This window comes from Globicephala melas, chromosome 2 (assembly GCF_963455315.2).
Source record: "Globicephala melas chromosome 2, mGloMel1.2, whole genome shotgun sequence".
In the NCBI taxonomy this organism is placed as follows: Eukaryota; Metazoa; Chordata; class Mammalia; order Artiodactyla; family Delphinidae; genus Globicephala; species Globicephala melas.
In genome coordinates this window covers 37,124,647-37,143,667 of record NC_083315.2, presented here as the reverse complement: position 1 = coordinate 37,143,667, position 19,021 = coordinate 37,124,647, and the positions used below count along the sequence as shown (strand labels likewise).

General features: G+C 47.2%; 1 protein-coding gene across 3 annotated transcripts in view; it reads left to right on the top strand.

Annotated features, from left to right (window-relative positions):
• The window catches only part of SEMA4B (semaphorin 4B), a 91,769-nt gene that overhangs the window by 18,553 nt on the left and 54,195 nt on the right, over positions 1–19,021 (top strand). For all 3 annotated transcript variants that reach the window (XM_060293843.2, XM_060293844.2, XM_060293845.2), the window contains one exon: positions 14,659–14,814. The gene's annotated coding sequence lies outside the window, so the exon portion shown is untranslated. The remainder of the gene's footprint in view (positions 1–14,658; positions 14,815–19,021) is intronic.

Sequence of the window (19,021 nt, the reverse complement as noted above, 5' to 3'; positions counted from 1 at the left end):
CCCACGTGCTGCAACTACTGAAGCCCACGCGCTGCAACTACTGAAGCCCACAAGCTCTAGGGCCCGCGTGCCAGGACTACTGAGCCCGCGTGCCTAGAGCCGGTGCTCCGCAACAAGAGAAGCCACTGCAATCAGAAGCCCACGCACCGCAACGGAGAGTAGCCCCCCACTCTCCGCAACTAGAGAGAAGACCAGATGCAGCCAAAAAAAAAAAAAAGAAGTGGCTAAAGAGAAAATTTCAATGGGAGTTCCCTGGTGGCCTAATGGTTAGGATTCCAAGCTTTCACTGCTGTGTCCTGGGTTCAATCCCTGGTCTGGGAACTGGGATCCCACAAGCCACGTGGCCAAAAAGTAAAAAAAATTTCAGACATCAGTTTATGCAGGGAGGTGCTGGTAAATGTTTTTTATTTGTTTTTAGCGGTACGCGGGCCTCTCACTGTTGTGGCCTCTCCCATTGTGGAGCACAGGCTCCGGACGCGCAGGCTCAGCAGCCATGGCTCACAGGCCTAGCCGCTCCGTGGCATGTGGGATCTTCCCAGACCGGGGCACAAACCCGTGTCCCCTGCATCGGCAGGCGGACTCTCAACCGCTGCGCCACCAGGGAAGCCCAACTGGTAAATGTTTTTAACAACCAGGGTGTGTGTGTGTGTGTGTGTGTGTGTGTTGATTTATAGCATTTCTGTGGTGTAGATACTTCCACCATGGCCAACGTCTAACTACCAACATAATGTCACTGAACACAGAGTTGCATAGTATTTCTACCAGATAGATACAATAACTGTAAATATCCTCAAGAGAAGAAATACTACAGTAAAAAGGAAGTGATGAGTTTTGAGTCTTCTAATATGTTTTATTTAATTGTAAGTTTACATAACTTAATTTTTAAAAGTGGCTATGTTTAATAACTGGCTAACAAAATTCCTGAAAGTTTAACGATTGGTTCTCATGAACCTGTATAATCTGGCTGCAGCCACCACTGAATTAGCTCACGTGTCCTCATTTGGATCCTGTTATCTTGGACAAATAGCATTCGTGTTTAAGTTCAGGACCTGGCAACTGGACAAGTGCTAAGGGCAGGTTCAACGTACTTCTTAAGGACCGGTACTCGTTCCCCTGGTAACAGTGTCCCTTCCCCCAGGACACAGCCCAAAAGGTGACCTTTTACTTCCCTGGCTCTAAACTGTTTATCATTCTGACCCACCAGCACCTCCCCCAACTTCAGGGCAGACTGTCTCAGGAATGCCTGGGACATGCACGTAGGGCATCATGGCCGGCCACCTGCTGAACCCACGTCAGGTGCTTACAAGGTCAGCCAGATGGCCAGAAGGAGAGCAGAAGGCCTGAGAAGGAGCTGCCGGCTCCTGGGCTCTCAGCCCTATGGCATCTGCGCTGTTGGGCTAGGAATGCCCTTGGCAAATATACCCCATTGGTCCACTGCCCTCCTATGTTTCAAAACCTGGATCCAAACTACCATTTCTCAGTTTAACCTCACTTCTCCCCATTGCTTCTCTACCCCTGCAAATAACAGAGCAATAATGTTGACAAGTACGGGCACTGGGTGCTTGTTCTAGAATTATCCCCCTTAAGCGTCATAACAATCCTATGAAGTAGGTACTATTCTTATCCCAGTTCTGTGAATGAGAAATCCAAGACTTGGGGTGGTGTGCTCATTTGCCCGCAGTCATAGGGGAAGGACCTGGTGTTTTTCCTTTCTCCCTCAACTGTCTTCCTTCACGTGGTAGCCTCAGTTCATACATGCTTATTTTGCATTCTTCAACATGTTGCTTCCTCCTAAATGTTCTCAGCCTAGGGACGGTGGTGGAAGCCATGGGTCTGAAAAGATTGCTCAAGGAGAGAGTGTGCTGTGAGGATGGAGAAGAGGAGGGGAGGAGGGAGCGGTGATGAGACCCTGATGGGTACCTACACCCGAGGGCCCCTGAGGAAGAGGAGACCCAGAAGGGCTGTCACAGAAAATGTGAGATAGCCAGGGGATGGACCGCAGTGTGGAAGTTACAGAGTGGATGAGGAAAGGAGCACCGAGAGGTGTCCCCTGGATTTTGCCGTCCAGAGACATCCGTGACCTTGGCAGGGGCCGTTCCTCCATTGCTCTGCTGGATGGTGAAGAGGCTGCAGCAGGGAAAGCAGGAACTCAACAGGTGGGTTGAGGAAAGGCTGGGAGGTAGTAAAGTGGGTCAGCCACTGTAGACCTCTCTTTCAAGATGAAGGAAGCAGCCTGCGCGCTGCGTCGACCTGGCGCCTCGGCTTCCGCGCCGAGATACCGGGCTCGGGTTCCCTGGCGGGATGGTGTCGCGGTGCCAGGTGACGGCCTGGAAGACGAGCTGGTTTCTACAGGCACCCGTGATCTTTGCCCTTACTTCTCAGATTGTTCGTTTCTAAGAAGACAAGTTTTCAATTTAAAAAGGAGGAGGGAGCCGTGATGGTTGCTGCCTGGTGGCCTCTTTTTCCTCTGACGAGTGGGAGGCAGAGAGCGAGGGGGATGAATAGTCGGGAGCACTAAGGAGGGTGGTGGAGTTTATGACAACCAGTTTGGGAGAATTGTAGAAGGAGGTTGGCAAGAGGTGAGCTGAAGTAGGAAGTAACACATGTGCAGGGGGACAGTCCCCACAGGAGTCCTCGCCCAGCACCACAGACAGGCTTCTTTGTGAATGCTGGTGTGTCTAGCCCTTAAGCTCATTAAGTTCATTCCCCATCAACTTTCTTACTGCTTTGGCCACCAGGAGGGGACAGTCTCTCCCGATACTAAGGACAGTTCACTGTGACTCCCAGTAAGAACGTCATGAGGGTGTTTCTGGATTTCTTTCCAGAAAGTTTACAAGGAGAAGCCAGTTGTCTGTAACCTGGAAAAGGGCTCTCACCAGACATGGAATCAGCCAGCGCCTTGTTCTTGGACTCCCAGCCTCCAGAACTGTAAGAAGTAAACGTTATCTGTTTCAGCCGCCAGTCTGGGGTAATTTGTTACAGCAGCCTGAGCTGACTGGGACAACATGCATAGTAACCCCATGCGCAGAATGAAGAAATGAGTCGTTTTGCCCAGAACAGAGCAGGACTTCCAGCTCCAGATCAGTGAATTTTCCACTGTGTCACGGGAGGTACTGCAAGGTGCCTTGTTCTCCCAAAGTCTCCCCTCACTTAATTAAATAGAAAATATGTCCTTGGAACTGGCCTCCCTGGACTCAGCATAGATATAGGAATTCATCAGAAGCATTAGCCCTTTTCCTTTGAACCAGATTTACCTCTTCAGTCATTTAAACCTGAGTTTCATTAGGAGATAATTAGGTTTCCTCTCTGATCAATTGGTGGTGGTTACACAGAAGGCCCACCTGGAAAAGTTCTGTGATCAATTAGCCAGGTCTGCCGGGGGCAAGGCAGAGGGAGAGTTAAGACCTGTGCACTAAATATATGCCCAAGATGGTAAGAAGTGGAATCAGTGATAGACATTAGGATTACCTTTGCAAAAAAGCTCAGAAAGGAAAGAGGTGAAAGATTCTACGGAAGTCTAGGTTTTTCAGTCTCCTGGGTGAATAGTTGAGGGTGGTATGCTTGCCGATTGAGAAAGTTTATGTCTATTGGGGGGAGTCAAGGCAAGGGTGTCCAGAAGGGAGAAGCACAAACAACAGCTCTTGGAGTTTGGACACCCCCATCCCCTCCCCCATGCCACTCCCACTCTGCCCCCGACCCCAACCTTGAATTCAGGGTACAGTGAGCAGGGCAGTTACCAAGATTCCTGGGCAAAGTTTCCTCTTGGCACCCAGACCTGAAGAGATCAGAGAGGCCAAGGGTGTGTTGAAATAGCCTGACAGGGTGAATGCTGAGTTTGTCTTCCTGGCAGCGGCAGGCACAGGATGTACCGAATACAGCCTGGTCCTTTGCTCTAGATACAGATGAATCTAGATTTTGTGGGGCCTGAAGCTTACACAGTTGGGTTGGCTGGGCAGGGGATTCTTTTTAAGAAAATAATACAAAATTAGGTAGACCCCTTGGAAGGGGCCTATGTGAGTGAGGGATCCTGAAGCTTAAGCTTCAGAAAGGGGTATGTGTGGAGAAGAAAATAAAATAGTATGAGGAGATAAAGCATAAGGAAGGGGAGGCTACTCTGGACTGCAGTAGTCAGGAGAGGTTGACTTCTGAGCCGCAAACCAAATGACAAGGATCTGTGCGAAGAGCATTCTGATCAGAAGGAACAGCAAGTGCAAAGGCCCTGAGGCTGAAACGGTCTTGGAATGCTGGGACCAGGAGAAGATCAGTGTGTCTGGCGTATGGTGAGCTAGGGGAGAGGGATGGGTGGTGAGTTCAGAGGAACAGGCAGGGACTGGTTCACATTGGGCCTTGAAGGCCTGGTAAGGACACCATTATTCCAGGATTGGTGGGAGGCTATTGAAAGCTTTTTTTTTTTTCTTCAATATTTATTTATTTGGCTGTGCTGCGTCTTAGTTGTGGCATGCAGGATCTTCATCGCAGCATGCGGAATCTAGTTCCCTGACCAGGGATTGAACCCGGGCCCCCTGCATTGGGAGCACGGAGTCTTAACCACTGGACCACCAGGGAAGTCCCTATTGAAAGCTTTTAAGTGAGGCTAAATATAAAAAGAGCATTATGGTGGTGTGTGGATAACGGCTTGCAGAAAATTCTAAAGAGGGTAGCCAGTGGAAGGTGGAGGTGTGTCAGCAGGACCTGGTCCTTCCAGGTCTGACAGTCAGGGGGACAGCCACTGGGACAGAGGGGTGGTTCCTCCGGTTTCCTCTGAGGCTCCCTCTGACGAGCCTCTCCCAATTACTGTCACTCACATTGACCCCACAGAGCAGTTTGGGAACAAAAGGGCTGCTCTGTATCTGCACTGCTGGACTTCATGGTCTGGACAGCTTCTGAAGTCCTGGGTCGAACCCATGGGATAGAGACAACCTCAAGGTACCCTTAGCAACCTCCAGGGACCTCAGGAGTAAGCACCCTTGTTTCCAGAACATCTGACAGCCACGTTTGGGGTGGAAGGGAAGGACGCCCCCTGAGCACCCCGCTGCGGTCTGGCTGGGACAGCGGTGGCCATATGCCCTCTCCTCCGCCTCCAGAAGGCTGATCTCCGTGGGAATCTCTGAGGTGCTCCAACCGTAGAAACATGCCACACAGGGGAAGAGGAAGAAGGAATTGTATTGCTGCAGGTGGCTAATGAATAGGTCTGCCCTGGGGCCAGGAGGGAAGGAAATGTGGAGTGGGAAGAGAATCTTCAAGCCAGGGAAGGAGGGGGGCCGTGGGGGCCTGCGGAGCTGAGCATCAGTGAGTATGGCGTGTGCTTGGGAAGCCTTGGCCTCTCGCAGGTTCCTCCCCTCCCCCACTGAATCTGCAGAGACTAAGGGCCTCCCTGGACAAGGCCAGGACAACATCTTTGCATGCCCTGGAATCTAAGACAAGAAACCAGTGACTTCCCTGGTGGTCCAGTGGTTAAGACTCCACACTTCCACTGCAGGGGGGCACGGGTTCGATCCCTGGTCAGGGAACTAGGATCACGGATGCCCAGTGGCACAGCCAAAGGTAAATAAATAAAATAAAATATTTTTAAAAAATGTTATCTTAAAAATAAAAGACAAGAAGACAATCAATATGGTAGCCTAACTGTTTGGGACTTGGGAATGGGAAGACCCAGGAGGTGAAGAGCTGGTCTCCCGGTGGAGTCTGCTGCTGGAGTGGATTTGGATTTTGGGTTTGATCACCGAGTTTGAGATATCCAAGCAAAGGGCTTGGGGCCAGGTCAGAGTGATTCTTAGGGGACCAAGAGGAAAGTGTTTGCCCACAGTTCAAGTAATGAGAGGAGATACAGAGACAGAGAGAGGGAGAGAGGGAGTTAAACTGTACAAGAGGAGGTAGAAAAACACGTTGATAAACTTGAGAAAATGGTTAATTGGTCATGGGATCCCAGCAGACCTCTCTGAAACGGAACAATAGTTGGGGTGTTGCTGGGGATTCCCAGAAAAAAAACAACCAACCAACCATCAAACAAAGAAACAATGGAAATAAAGATGCAGACGTGAAGAATGGACTTGACATGCGGCGGGGGAAGGGTAGGTAAGTTGGGACGAAATGAGAGAGTGGCATGGACTTATATAAACTACCAAATGTAAAATAGATAGCTAGTGAGAAGCAGCCGCATAGCACAGGGAGATCAGAACGGTGCTTGGTGACCACCTAGAGGGGTGGGGTAGGGAGGGTGGGAGGGAGAGGCAAGAGGGAGGAGATATGGGGATATATGTATACGTATAGCTGATTCACTTTGTTATACAGCAGAAACTAACACACCATCGTAAAGCAGTTATACTCCAATAAAGATGTTAAGGGCTTCCCTGGTGACGCAGTGGTTGAGAGTCCACCTGCCGATGCAGGGGACACGGGTTCATGCCCCGGTCTGGGAAGATCCCACATGCTGCGGAGCGGCTAGGCCCGTGAGCCATGTCCGCTGAGCCTGTGCGTCCGGAGCCTGTGCTCCACAACGGGAGAGGCACAACAGTGAGAGGCCTGCGCACCGCAAAAAAAAAAAAACCCTACAATTCAACAACAGAAAAACAAACATCTGATTAAAAAATGGGCGAAGGTGGGACTTCCCTGGTGGCACAGTGGTTAAGAATCCACCTCCCAATGTAGGGGACATGGGTTTGATCCCTGGTCTGGGAAGATCCCACGTGCCGTGGAGCAACTAAGCCCATATGCCATAACTACTGTGCCTGTGCTCTAGAGCCCGCAAGCCACAACTACTGAACCCACATGCCAAAACTACTGAAGCCTACGCACCACAGCTACTGAAGCCCTCGCACCTAGAGCCCGTGCTCCACAACAGGAGAAGCCACCACAATGAGAAGCCCAAGCACCGCAATGAAGAGTATCCCCGTGCTCACCACAACTAAAGAAAGCCCATGAGCAGCAGCAAAGACCCAACGTAGCCAAAAATAAATAAATTATTTTTTTTAAAAAGGTTTCAACCACAAAAGAAAGGGGTGGGGGCGCAAACGACTTGAATAGACATTTCTCCAAATATAGTATGTAAAAGGCCAGTAAGCACATTAAAAAGTTGATCAACATCTCTAATCACTCGGAAAATACAAATTAATACCACTTAACACACATTAGGATGGCTACTATTAAAAAAAGAAGAAAAAAAAATGTGGGTGTGGATGTAGAGAAATTGGAACTCTTTTTTTTCTTCTTTTGGGTGCACCGCATGGCTTGCAGGATCTTAGCTCCTGACCAGGGATGAACCTGGGCCACAGCAGTGAAAGCGCCAAGCCCTAACCACTGGACTGCCAGGGAATTCCCAGAACTCTTTTTTGTTTATTGAGGTATTAGTTGATGTACAGTATTATATAAGTTTCAGGTGTACAACAGTGATTCACAATTTTTAAAGGTTATATTCCATTTATAGTTATTTCAAAATATTGGCCATAGTCTTGTAGCTTATTTATTTTATACATAGTAGTTTGTGCCTCTTAATTCTCTACCCCTATCTTGCCCCCCACTTCCCATTGGTAAGCACTAGATTATTCTCTATATCTGTGAGTCTGTTTCTTTTTGTTATATTCACTAGTTTGTTTTATTTTTTAGATTACACATATAAATGATATCATATAGTATTTGTCTTTCTCTGACTTATTTCACTTAGCGTAATATCCTATAGGTCCACCCATGTTGTTGCAAATGGCAAATTCTCATTCTTTATGGCTGAGTAATATTCCATCGTATATATATACTACATCTTCTTTATCCATTCATCTGTTGATGGACACCTGGGTTGCTTCCATATCTTGGCAATTGTAAATAGTGCTGCCATGAACATTGGGTTGCATGTACTTTTTCAAATTAGTGTTTTCATTTTTTAGGATATATACCTAGGAATGGAATTGCTGGGTCATATGGTAGTTCTGTTTTTAGTTTTTCGAGAAACCTTCATACTGTTTTCCACAGTGACTATATCAATTTACATTCCCACCAACAGCATATGAGGATTCTCTTTTCTCCACATCCTGATATGGAGATGCCATTCTAACAGGTGTGAGGTGATATCTCATTGTGGTTTTAATTTGCATTTCTCTAATGATTAACGATGCTGAACATCTTTTCATGTGCGTGTTGGTCATCTGTATGTCTTCTTTGGAAAAATGTCTATTCAGGTCTTCCACCCGTTTTTCAATCAGGTTGTTTTTTTTTATGTTGAGTTGTATGAGTTGTTTATATATTTTTGATATTAATCCTTATCAGTCATATCATTTGCAAATATTTTCTCCCATTCTATAGGTTGTCTTTTCAGAAATTGGAACTTTTATGCACTGTTGGTGAGAATGTAAAATGGTACAGGCACTGTTGAAAATAGCATGGCAGTTCCTCAAAAAATAAAAATAGAATTACCATATGACCCAGCAATTCTGCTTCTAGATGGATACCTAAAAGAATTGAAAGCAGTGTTTGAAAGAGATACCCATGTTCATGGCAGCATTAATCACAACAGCCAAAAGATGGAAGCAACCCAAGTGTCTACTAATGGGTGAATGGATAAACAAAATGTGGTTATACATACAAGGGAATGTTATTCAGCCTTTTTTTTTTTTTTTTGGTATGCGGGCCTCTCAGTGTTGTGGCCTCCCCCGTTGCGGAGCACAGGCTCCGGACGCGCAGGCTCAGCGGTCATGGCTCACGGGCCCAGCCGCTCCGCGGCATGTGGGATCTTCCCGGGCCGGGGCAAGAACCCGTGTCCTCTGCATCGGCAGGCGGACTCTCCACCACTGCACCACCAGGGAAGCCCTATTCAGCCTTAAAAAGAAAGAAAATTCTGACACATGCTACAACATGGATTAACCTTGAGGACATTATGCTAAGTGAAATAAGCCAAACATAATACAGTATGTTTCCACTTATATGGGGTACCTAGCGTAGTCAAATTCATAGACAGGAAATAGAATGGCAGTTGCGGGGGCTGGGGGAATGGAAAGTTATTGTTTAATGGGTACAGAGTTTTGGTTTGGGAAGATGAAAAGAATTCTGGAGATGGATGGTGGTGATGGTTACAAAACAAGGAGGATGTACACCTAGAAATGGTTAAGATGGTAAATTTTATGTTATGTGTATTTTACCACAATTTTTTTAAAAAGTCCCTTCCCACTGCCATTCTGTCCCTGCCACTGGGAATTTCTCACTAGACACATAACTCCTAGGCTGAGGCTCCTGCTATTGTGTTCTGGCCCCTTTTCATTTTCCTGACCTTCTCCCCTGTCTTCTCTCTTTTGGGGGTCCCCTTCCCCAAGTTCTTGTTAACGACCCCTGTAAAGCTGTTTAGCTCCTCATGCGTTTAACCATGCCCTGGCACCTCCCCTTCCTCAACCAAAGTGGCTGATCCAGATATTTTCCAAAACAAAAACTGTTCTCACCCCGCTAAATGCATTGAAAACGTGACCTCCTGAGAAACTGAGTTGTCCAAGTCCACAGCTGAGACTCCATCTTCTCTCCACCAGCTGCCAGGACGTGGGTAGACCTGGGGACCCCAGGAGTGAATTTGTCAGAGTAAAAGCTGCTCTGGGCAGCCTCTTGGCAGCCTGCTAACAGCTCCTGCTGGCAACATTCCATCTGTCTGAGCATCACAGATCAAGCCTCAGAAGTTCAGGGCCTGAGGAGAAAGCAGAGAATGATGATGGCAAAGAGGGATCCCCAAACCCAGGCCAGGTGATCTCAGTGCAGGATGCAGAGGTGCTTGGGGACCACAGTTGCAGGGGTGACAGGAGGTGATGGAGGACTAGACCTCGAGAAAGTCTACACCTGCGTGTGTGTATATGTCTGTGTCTGTGTGTGTGTGTGCGCCCATGTGTGTAGACATCCCTGGAGAGGTCTTGGGGGTGGCGAAGATTAAAGGAAAGACCGGGAGCTCTCCCAGTGGGTGAATATGACAAAATCCTGCAGGGAAACAGACAATGCATTTCCAGGCATAGATCTCCAAAGCAGAAGCAGGAGAGGGCCCCTGAGAAGTCTTCAGAACAAAAACCGCCACTTGATAAGTGCTTACCAAGTCCAGGCGCTAAACACTGATAGCGGCTTCAGTTACTCCTGCTACATGCCAGGCAGGCCCTGTTCTAAGCCAGCTGTCTAATAAATATACAGTGCCAGCACATATATAATTTAAAATATTCTAGTAGCTGCATTTTATTTTATTTACTGTTTAAGAAATACAAACAGGGGACTTCCCTGGTGGCACTGGATAAGACTGCACACTCTCAATGCAAGGGGGCCTGGGTTCGATCCCTGGTCAGGGAACTAGATCCCACATGCATGCTGCGACTAAGGGTTCACATGCCGCAACTAAGTAGCCAGCGAGCCACAACTAAGGAGCCTGCCTGCCGCAACTAAGACCTGATGCAACCAAAAGTAAATAAATAAATAAATAAGAAATACAAACAGAAATTAGTAATATGTATACCTAATGTACACATGGGTGATACCCAAGGGGAAAATTAGTAACTGCTCTGTATTTTAAAAAGTTTTTTTTAAGTGAAATTAACTGTAAAATATATTCTATTTAATCTAAAAGATGCAAAATATTAATTATCAGTGAGATGTTTCACACTCTCTTTTCTTATTAAGTCTTCAAAATCCGACGTGAATTTACACTTAACGGCACATCACAGTTTGAAGGAGCCACATTTCAGGTGCTCAACGGGTGCAGCTGGCTGATGGCTACTCTACTAGACAGAGTAGTTTAGATATATTAATTCTCAATATATGTACTTTAGATACATTAATGCACTGAGTCCCCATCATCATGCTTTTGTAATCCTCATTTTACAGAGGGCAGAAGCACTTTGCCCAAGGCCACCCAGGAGGAAGGTGGCTGAGCCAGGATCTGAACCACCAAGCTCAGCAAGTGTGGGCTGGGGATCTGGTCTCCTAACCGCTGTGCTGTGCTGTCACCATTACGTGTCTCATCTCCCTTAGGACTTAAAGAAAAAGGCTGTCTGCTCTTATTATCTCTGCTTTACAGAGTGGGAACTGAGGATAAGAGAGCCTAAATGGTCTTGCCCTGTAGGTGGTCCCAGTGGGATTTGAATCTACCTGGAGCGAAAACTTGGGAGACATCACCTCACACTGCAGTGCATTCCAGGGAAGGAAAGGGTGTGGCTACCTGCATCCCACACTGAAGGTTAAATCCGCTTTGAAAAGTTCAAAGGAGGGACTTTCCTGGAAGTCCAGTGGTTAAGACTCTGCGCTTCTACTGCAGGGGGCATAGGTTTGATCCCTAGTCGAGGAAATACAATCCCACATGCTGTGCAGCACAGCGGGGGGGGGGGGGGGGGGGAGTAATTCCTGAACCTGTGCGTTTCTCATGACCAGCGATAACCTTCAGTGTGAAAATTTGAAAAGCCAAGAGCTTGTATTATTGCCATATCAAAGTGCCAGAGACTGGGTGGCTTAAACAACAGAAATTTATTTTCTTATGGTTCTGGAGGCTAGAAGTCCAAGATCAAGGTGTTGGCAGGGTTGGCTCCTCCTGAGGCTTCTGGGTTTGCAGATGGCCATTTTCTCCCTGGGCTTCCCTCTATGAGCATCTGTGTCCTAATCTCCTCTTCTTATAAGGACACCAGTCATATTGGATTAGGGCTCACCCTAATGACCTCATTTTCACTTAATTACCTCTTTAAAAGTCCTGTCTCCAAATACAGACACATTCTGAGGTACGGGGGGTTAGGACTTCAACATACAGATTTGAGGGACACTATTCAGCCCATAACACATGTGTTATATTTCTGTGATTACCAAAGCAACATATGTTCACCATATAACATATGCAGAGATTAAGACACTAAGGTAATAATCTCTGCAAAGATCATTCTTTTTCGTAGTTTTTTGTAAGGTATATAAAGTGAAAGTGAAAGCCTACCCCTTTGTCTCCATTTCTACCCCCTCCTCCCCAAAGAGCACGACTGTAATAATGAGGGGCACATCTCACACCTTTTCTGGGCTTGTACAAGCTGCTGCCAGGAATGGCCTTATCCGAGCATCCCTACCTGGTCATGCCATGTTCTACATGGTCACCTGTTCCTGGAGAAAACATCCCTTGTGCTGGAGGGTGCTGTGGGTTAAATCTTTGTTCACATTCACAATGATTCTATAATTGTATTGTAGGAGGTATACAAACTGTTCATTATTAGAGGTTAGATTTAAAAGGAAATTGTATAAAGAAGGCATATGAGGATAAGGGAGACCTGTCGGAATAGCTTCCGTAAGGCACTGAAATGTTTTGTTTTTAAGGGTGTGACTGGGATTTTTTTTTTTTTTAATTTTTATTGGAATATAGTTGATTTACAATGTTGTGTTAGTTTCTGGCACTGAAATGTTGACTGTGCTTGACCTTAGGTATAGGGGGCAGTATATTATTTTTCCTTACTCCTTCTTCCTACTTAGCTGGATTTTCTACATTTTCTTAAATGAGTTTATATTACTTTTTATAATGGAGGAAATAAACAACTGTAATAGAATACTGCCAGGGAGAACAATGAAAAGGAGCTTTTAGTTCTCTTCAGAGCAAGGAGATGAAAGAAAGAGCAGGCCTGCTGCTAGATGCTGGGGGCGGAATGCTGGAAGGTGGGAACTCATCAGGCGATGGGGCCTTTGCCTTTCAGACCTGGAGGAGAAGTGTGTGTGTGAGTGAGTACCGTCGGGGAGGAACTAGCTCTTAGCTAGTCCAAGGTGGGTTAGAGAGTTTGTAAATGAGCTCCTGGCTCCTTGAAATAATGTTCTTTGGCCTGGACTCATTATATCCCCATCATGGGCACTGGGACTCTGAGTCACTGCCTGTGGTTTTTGAGATATTACAACAGAAAATGAGCTGGAAGTTTGGAGAGGGTCAAAAGGCCATTCCTGATATTAAAAGGAAAGAACGTGGAGACTTCAAACGTTGAGTCAGAGGGCTGAGCAGGAATAAAGAGGTGATTTGGCAAGCCCCAGAAAAGGAAGCAATGATTCCTGAGAGCCAGAATGGGTTCACCAGCCTCAGCTCCACAGCACCCTTGGCTTGAAATGCTAGATGCACATATCCTTGGGTTCAGCAGGTCTCCAAATAGACTTCTTGTTGTAGTCTTGTAGTGGAGAGGGAGAAGTACAGGGTAGATACCAGTATAAATCAGTCGGACGGTAGCAGATTGAATTATCAGAGGCCCCAAATCAGTGGACTGATTGATGTCAAGGTCTGTGTTGAAAAGCTCTGGGGACTTCCATGGGGGTCCAGTGGTTAAGACTCCGAGCTTCCACTGCAGGGGGTGCATGCTGCGAGGTGCGGCCAAAAAAAAAGCCTCTGTCCTGTTCAACATTTTTAATCAATTGCTAGGGATTGGGGTACAGCAGAAACCAAAAAAGACACACCCCTGCCCTCATGGAGTTTATAAACTGGTATAATCTATTCGTTTATTAAGGAAAATTTGTTTTTGTTTTAAGGAAATACAACCACTTCTTTGACCTCATTGAGAGACGTATATGTAGCTCATGTAGCTATGCATTCGTAGTTTACAGGACTTTGCTGCCCAACAGGTGAGACAGGTCACAAATCTCTGCACTCAGGTAGAGCCTGCAATGCCCTAGAGCAGTGTGACTGGGCAGCGTGTCCATGCAGGTGAGACACAAGCCACTCCCCCAGGCGCAGCCCCGAGCTGAGGCTACTCTTTCACTCACTGCAGGAGACCCCACTGCCTGTGCACTCAGCAGCCATTCCTCACCCCTTCCTTTCTAAAAATGCCACCATCCTCCTGCCTCTGGTTTCCACCTCTCTTCCTTGTATCCATATGCCAGTGAACGTTGCCCCCACCCCAGGAATGACCCCAATGACCTAAGGAGAATCCTATGCCCCTTGAGGTGATTGGTTCAGGAAAGGACATGTGACCCAATCTGACCAATGTCCTGAGGGGAAGTCCAGGGAAAGGGGGAGGGTGACTTCTGGGAAGTTTTCTCCCTCTTAAGAGAAAGCCACAGTGTACCAGTTAGGAATGTGTTCATCAGCAAGTAAGAGAACACACCCCCCTCTGCCCACACCCTGACAAATAATAATTTAAGAGTGAAGATATTTAATGAGCTGTGTACAAACTCTGGAGGTAGGTGGTTCCTGGTGTTGGTTTAGTGGCTCCAATAATATTAGGATCAACATCTCTGTGACTGTCTTTGTCTTTCATTTATGGTGTCAAGAAGGCTGCCACTCCAGCCATTCTGTTCATGTTAAGGCAGGAAGAAAGGGGCTATACCAGTGACACCTGTGCTTTTTCTGACCAAATCTTTCCCAGAAATTTCCTCGTACTCTCCCACTTTCGTCTCATTGGGCAGGACTATGTCCCATGGCTGCTCCTCACTGCAAAGCAAACTGGGAAAGTCAGCTTTTAGCCCTTCTTGTCCAAAGAAGAAACAGGATGGGAATTCCCTGGCGGTGCAGTGGATAGGACTCGGTGCTTCCACTGCAGGGGGCCCGGGTTCGATCCCTGGTCAGGGAACTAAGATCCCACAAGCTGCACGGCGAGACCAAAAAAACAAACAAAAATAAAGAAGAAACAGGAAAGGGAGAAGGGGGTTGGAAAGTGGAACTGGGTTAGCTACAAACAGAAAGTGACAAACCTAATTTCTGAACATCTCAATGTCTAGAACTGCTGCTGCCATCTTGGTTCCAGCCTGAGCAGGAAGCAAGCACTAAAAAGGCCAGAGCAGAGAGATGGAAAAAACCCTGCATCCAAGGTCAACAACCCAAATGGAAAGTGAGAAAAGTAGGTGAAGACAAAGTTCACAGAAAAGGAAAAACAAGTAAGTAGCCCTTAAGCACAGGAAAAAATGCTCAACTTAACTCATAGTAAGAGCAATTAAAATTGAAATAAGACTGTTATACCACTTTTCACCTATCAGATTGGCAAAAATCCAAATGTTTGACAATACATTCTGTTGGTAGGGCTGTGAGGAAGCAGGGACTCTCATGCATGAAGGGCAAAATGGCACAATCTCCTGTGTCAGGGAAGGAGTGAACAAAGGAACACATGAACTGGGGTCTTTATGTCCTCACTGAGATGCTGTATCAGCTTACCTGGAAACCACCCTCTCGTGGGACTTCCTATTAAATGACACAATAAATGTCCTCACTGATTAAACCAGCTTGAGTACGGTTTCTGTTACCTAGAGCCAAAACTATCCCAAATGATGCCCTGCCCCCCACCCTGAGCCCAGGAGCAAAGTTGTTCTGTCCAGAAGCCAGATCACAGAGTCTAATTGGGTCATTCAGGGACTGGCCAAATCCAAACAGGTACAGGTCCAAATGCTGAGGTCATCAATGACAGCAAAATCCCCCCCAGAGAAAGGGCCACAAGCTGTTCCAAAAGCGGTGGGTGGGCAACTGCCTAGGGTAATATACAATCCTTACGGTCTTGAGAGGGGGCTGCAGCCTGAGTGGTTAAAAGGCCTGGTGGAGGGGCTTCCCTGGTGGCGCAGTGGTTGAGAGTCCGCCTGCCGATGCAGGGGACGCGGGTGCGTGCCCCGGTCTGGGAGGATCCCACATGCCGCGGAGCGGCTGGGCCCGTGAGCCATGGCCGCTGAGCCTGCGCGTCCGGAGCCTGTGCTCCACAACGGAAGAGGCCACAACAGTGAGAGGCTCACGTACCACAAAAAAAAAAAAAAAAAAGGCCTGGTGGAATCCAATGTAGAGATGATCCTAAAAAGTTGGAACTTGGGGTGATAAGATGACTGCCGTGGGCTTTCTTGATCTGATGTCTTCAGCTGTTTGGTTCATCTGATTGTCTTTATTTGAATTTCTTATTCACTGAGCAACTTTCTAGTTCCTGAGGATTTCCAAACTGTGTGGCAATTCTATACCCAACTAAAATGAATCAATTAGCATTTGCTTTGTCTTTTGAAAAATTTACTAGTGAAGAATGGACAGACCCAGTGGAATCTCTCAATCCTCTCGCACCCAATATTCCTCACTAATGACCTTCCTGGTCTGAGATGTGGTTAAAACAGTTGACTCCTGCCCTCAAGCTACACCACTTCATGTATTGCATTTCATAACCCCTGACCTCTATACTGAACCCAATGACTGGAACAAACTTCCAGGCTATTCACAGGCAGAGTGCATGGCTACCACCTGTAGTGTACTACAGCCCCATCCATGTATAGGCCTGCATCAGTCCTGCCCAAGTATTCACTGCCATGAGAATACCTGGCTTCTGGGATTGGGAGACTTCATGACTCTGGGGATCCAAAGAACTTGGTTGGCTCCCTTCTAGGACGGAGGCAGGACAAAGGCATAATCAGTAGAACCTCACCGAGGTTGTACTGGCAAGGGGTACTCTGATGCCCCTAGGAATAGCCCTGGGTTGGCTAGAGGCAGTAAGAGGTGTACATGTGGGCCAGGTATCCCTGGTAGTGGTTCATGTTTGACCATGTGGCAGCCCAATGATAGGAGCAGGAGGGTGGGAAGGAGTATGGGGTCTTTGGCAAGGATGGAACAGTGAGAGGAGGTGCCAGGTAGGCCACCATGCCTTGGAGGCATAATGGTTGTATCTCCAAAGTTGTGTAGATGCTGGCCTCCTTCTTGACAAATATTCAGTCCCAGAAGGCCTCAGTCTTCGGGCCTGGCATTCTTCCAGACTCCTCTCAGACCATATTTCCAGCAAGTGTCCTGCCATCAGCCTTCCATCCACTCTGATTACTGCTCTCAGCACATTTATGTTTAGTTTATACCCTGCTGTTAGTTTGTGATTGTTTGCAAGTTGTGTCATGTGTGTATATCCTGTCTAAGGTGGATACAGCCCCTGAGATCAGGATCTGTCTTGTAGTTTTTTTTTCAATCTCCATTCTCCTCCTCCACAAACACTACCACCAGCAACAACAATGAGCACCTAATACAGGGCATTACGTATTGTAGACAAAAATGCTTGTAAATAAGGTAATATCACCAATGCTCAGAGGTTTGCCCCCATTGCAGACAAACACTATGCAGGTGAAAAGCTGAGTTTTCAAAGCTGAGAAATGTGTAGAGAGGAGCTCTTTACTCTCACAGATTATTTAATGAATGAGGTATCCGCTTGCCCTGACAGGGCTGTGAGAATCACAAAAGAAGTGGAAGGCATGTTCCATAACCTCACGGAACATATTAACCTGGGAAGACTCTTCACAGAGCTGGAAAATACCTAAAACAACAATTTTCAGACATCCCATCCTCCTGCTTTAGCAGATAAACGTAAAAGAAATTAGAGTCAGAAAAATTTGCTTTGGCGTTGGAAAATCTGAAATAGCTTTTTCTGGAAGTCTTACTATGAGTTTCCTTGAGATGTCAACCTAACTTATGTGATTTGTGTTCTCAGCTTTTCAGAAATGTATTTCCTTTTTTAAAACTTCCCTAAAGTAAAGTAAAAGTGTAAATATGTCGTAGTCCGGGAAGACCAAGGTGCTGACTGTCTCCTGGCCACGAGGGGGCATGGTCTCCCTAGTTCTGAGCTCAGGAGCCGACTATGGTGACCCCAGCTGTGCCCAGGCTCAGCCTAGCTGGGACTTCAAGCCCCTCCCTGTAGCCCAGGTCAGGGGCTCAATGGACACCAGACCTCTTCTTTTTGGGCAGCTCCTGCAGCGGGTACATCTGGGGTGCGGAAGGCGATGAGCAGTCAGGCTGGGAGGAGATCATGTTTAAATTACAGACTGGGCAGGAGTGATGTGCTGGCAGCTTCACCCAGGAGCCAGAAGGGCGGTGGTGTCTGGGGCATGACCTTGGGTAGCTGGGTTGCTGGTTAGGGTGTTGAGCAGAGCCTGGCTGGCGAGGCTGAGAGAGCATGCGTGTGGCAACCACAACAGAGGTGGGGGCCCCACGGGGCCTGTGAGATCCACTGTCCTGCCTGGCCAGCTCCTACGAGCCCTGCCAGAATTGGGACTGTGTGGTGTGCCCCAGGCCAAGTCCACACTTTTCAGCAAGGTCCTCTGCGGTCTGGCTTCAATCTGCCTTCCTCAACATTGCCTTCTCTAAAAGTAGCTCTTCTCCTGCCAAGCTGAATGACCTGCTCTTCCCCCAAATGACTTGCACTTTACTTCACTCACGTATTCATTCACTTATGCATACCATGCAATAAACATGTATTGAGGAACTTCCCTGGTGGTCCAATAGTTAAGACTCCGCGCTCCAAATGCAGGGGACCCGGGTTCCATCCCTGGTCAGGGAACTAGATCCCGCATGCCGCAACTCAAAAAAAAAAGATCCCACGTGCCGCAACTAAGACCTGGTGCAGCCAAATAAATAAATAAATATTAAAAACAAAAACAGGGACTTCCCTGGTGGTCCATTGGTAAAGAATCTGCCTTCCAATGCAGGGGACACGGGTTTGATCCCTGGTTGGGGAACTAAGATCCCACATGCCATGGGGCAACTAAGCCTGCACAACACAACTACAGAGCCCACGCGCTCTGGAGCCTGTGCGCCACAACTAGAGAGAGAAAGCCTGCACGCCACAACTAGAGAGAAGCCCAAAAAGATCCTGCATGCCTCAATGAAGACCCCGTGTGCCACAGCTAAGACCCGACGCAGCCAAAAGCATAAAGAAAATAAATAAAATATTTTTTTTAAAAAAAGATAGGATCTTTACATGTATTACCTCATTTATTCCTATTTAAAAAAAAAAAACAAAAACAGGACTTCCCTGGTGGCTCAGTGGTTAAGAATCTGCCTGCCAATGTAGGGGACATGGATTCGAGTCCTGGTCTGGGAAGGTCCCGCTGAGCAACTAAGCCCGTGAGCCACAACTACTGAGCCTGCATGCCACAACTACTGAAGCCCGCACACCTAGAGCCTGTGCTCCACAACAAGAGAAGCTACCGCATTGAGAAGCCCATGCACTGCAGTGAAGAGTAGCCCCCGTTCGCACCTAGAGAAACCCCACGCGCAGCAACAAAGACCCAACGCAGCCAAAAATAAATAAATTTATTAAAACAAACAAGCAAAAACAAAAAACAAAACATACTGAGTGCCCGCTGTAGC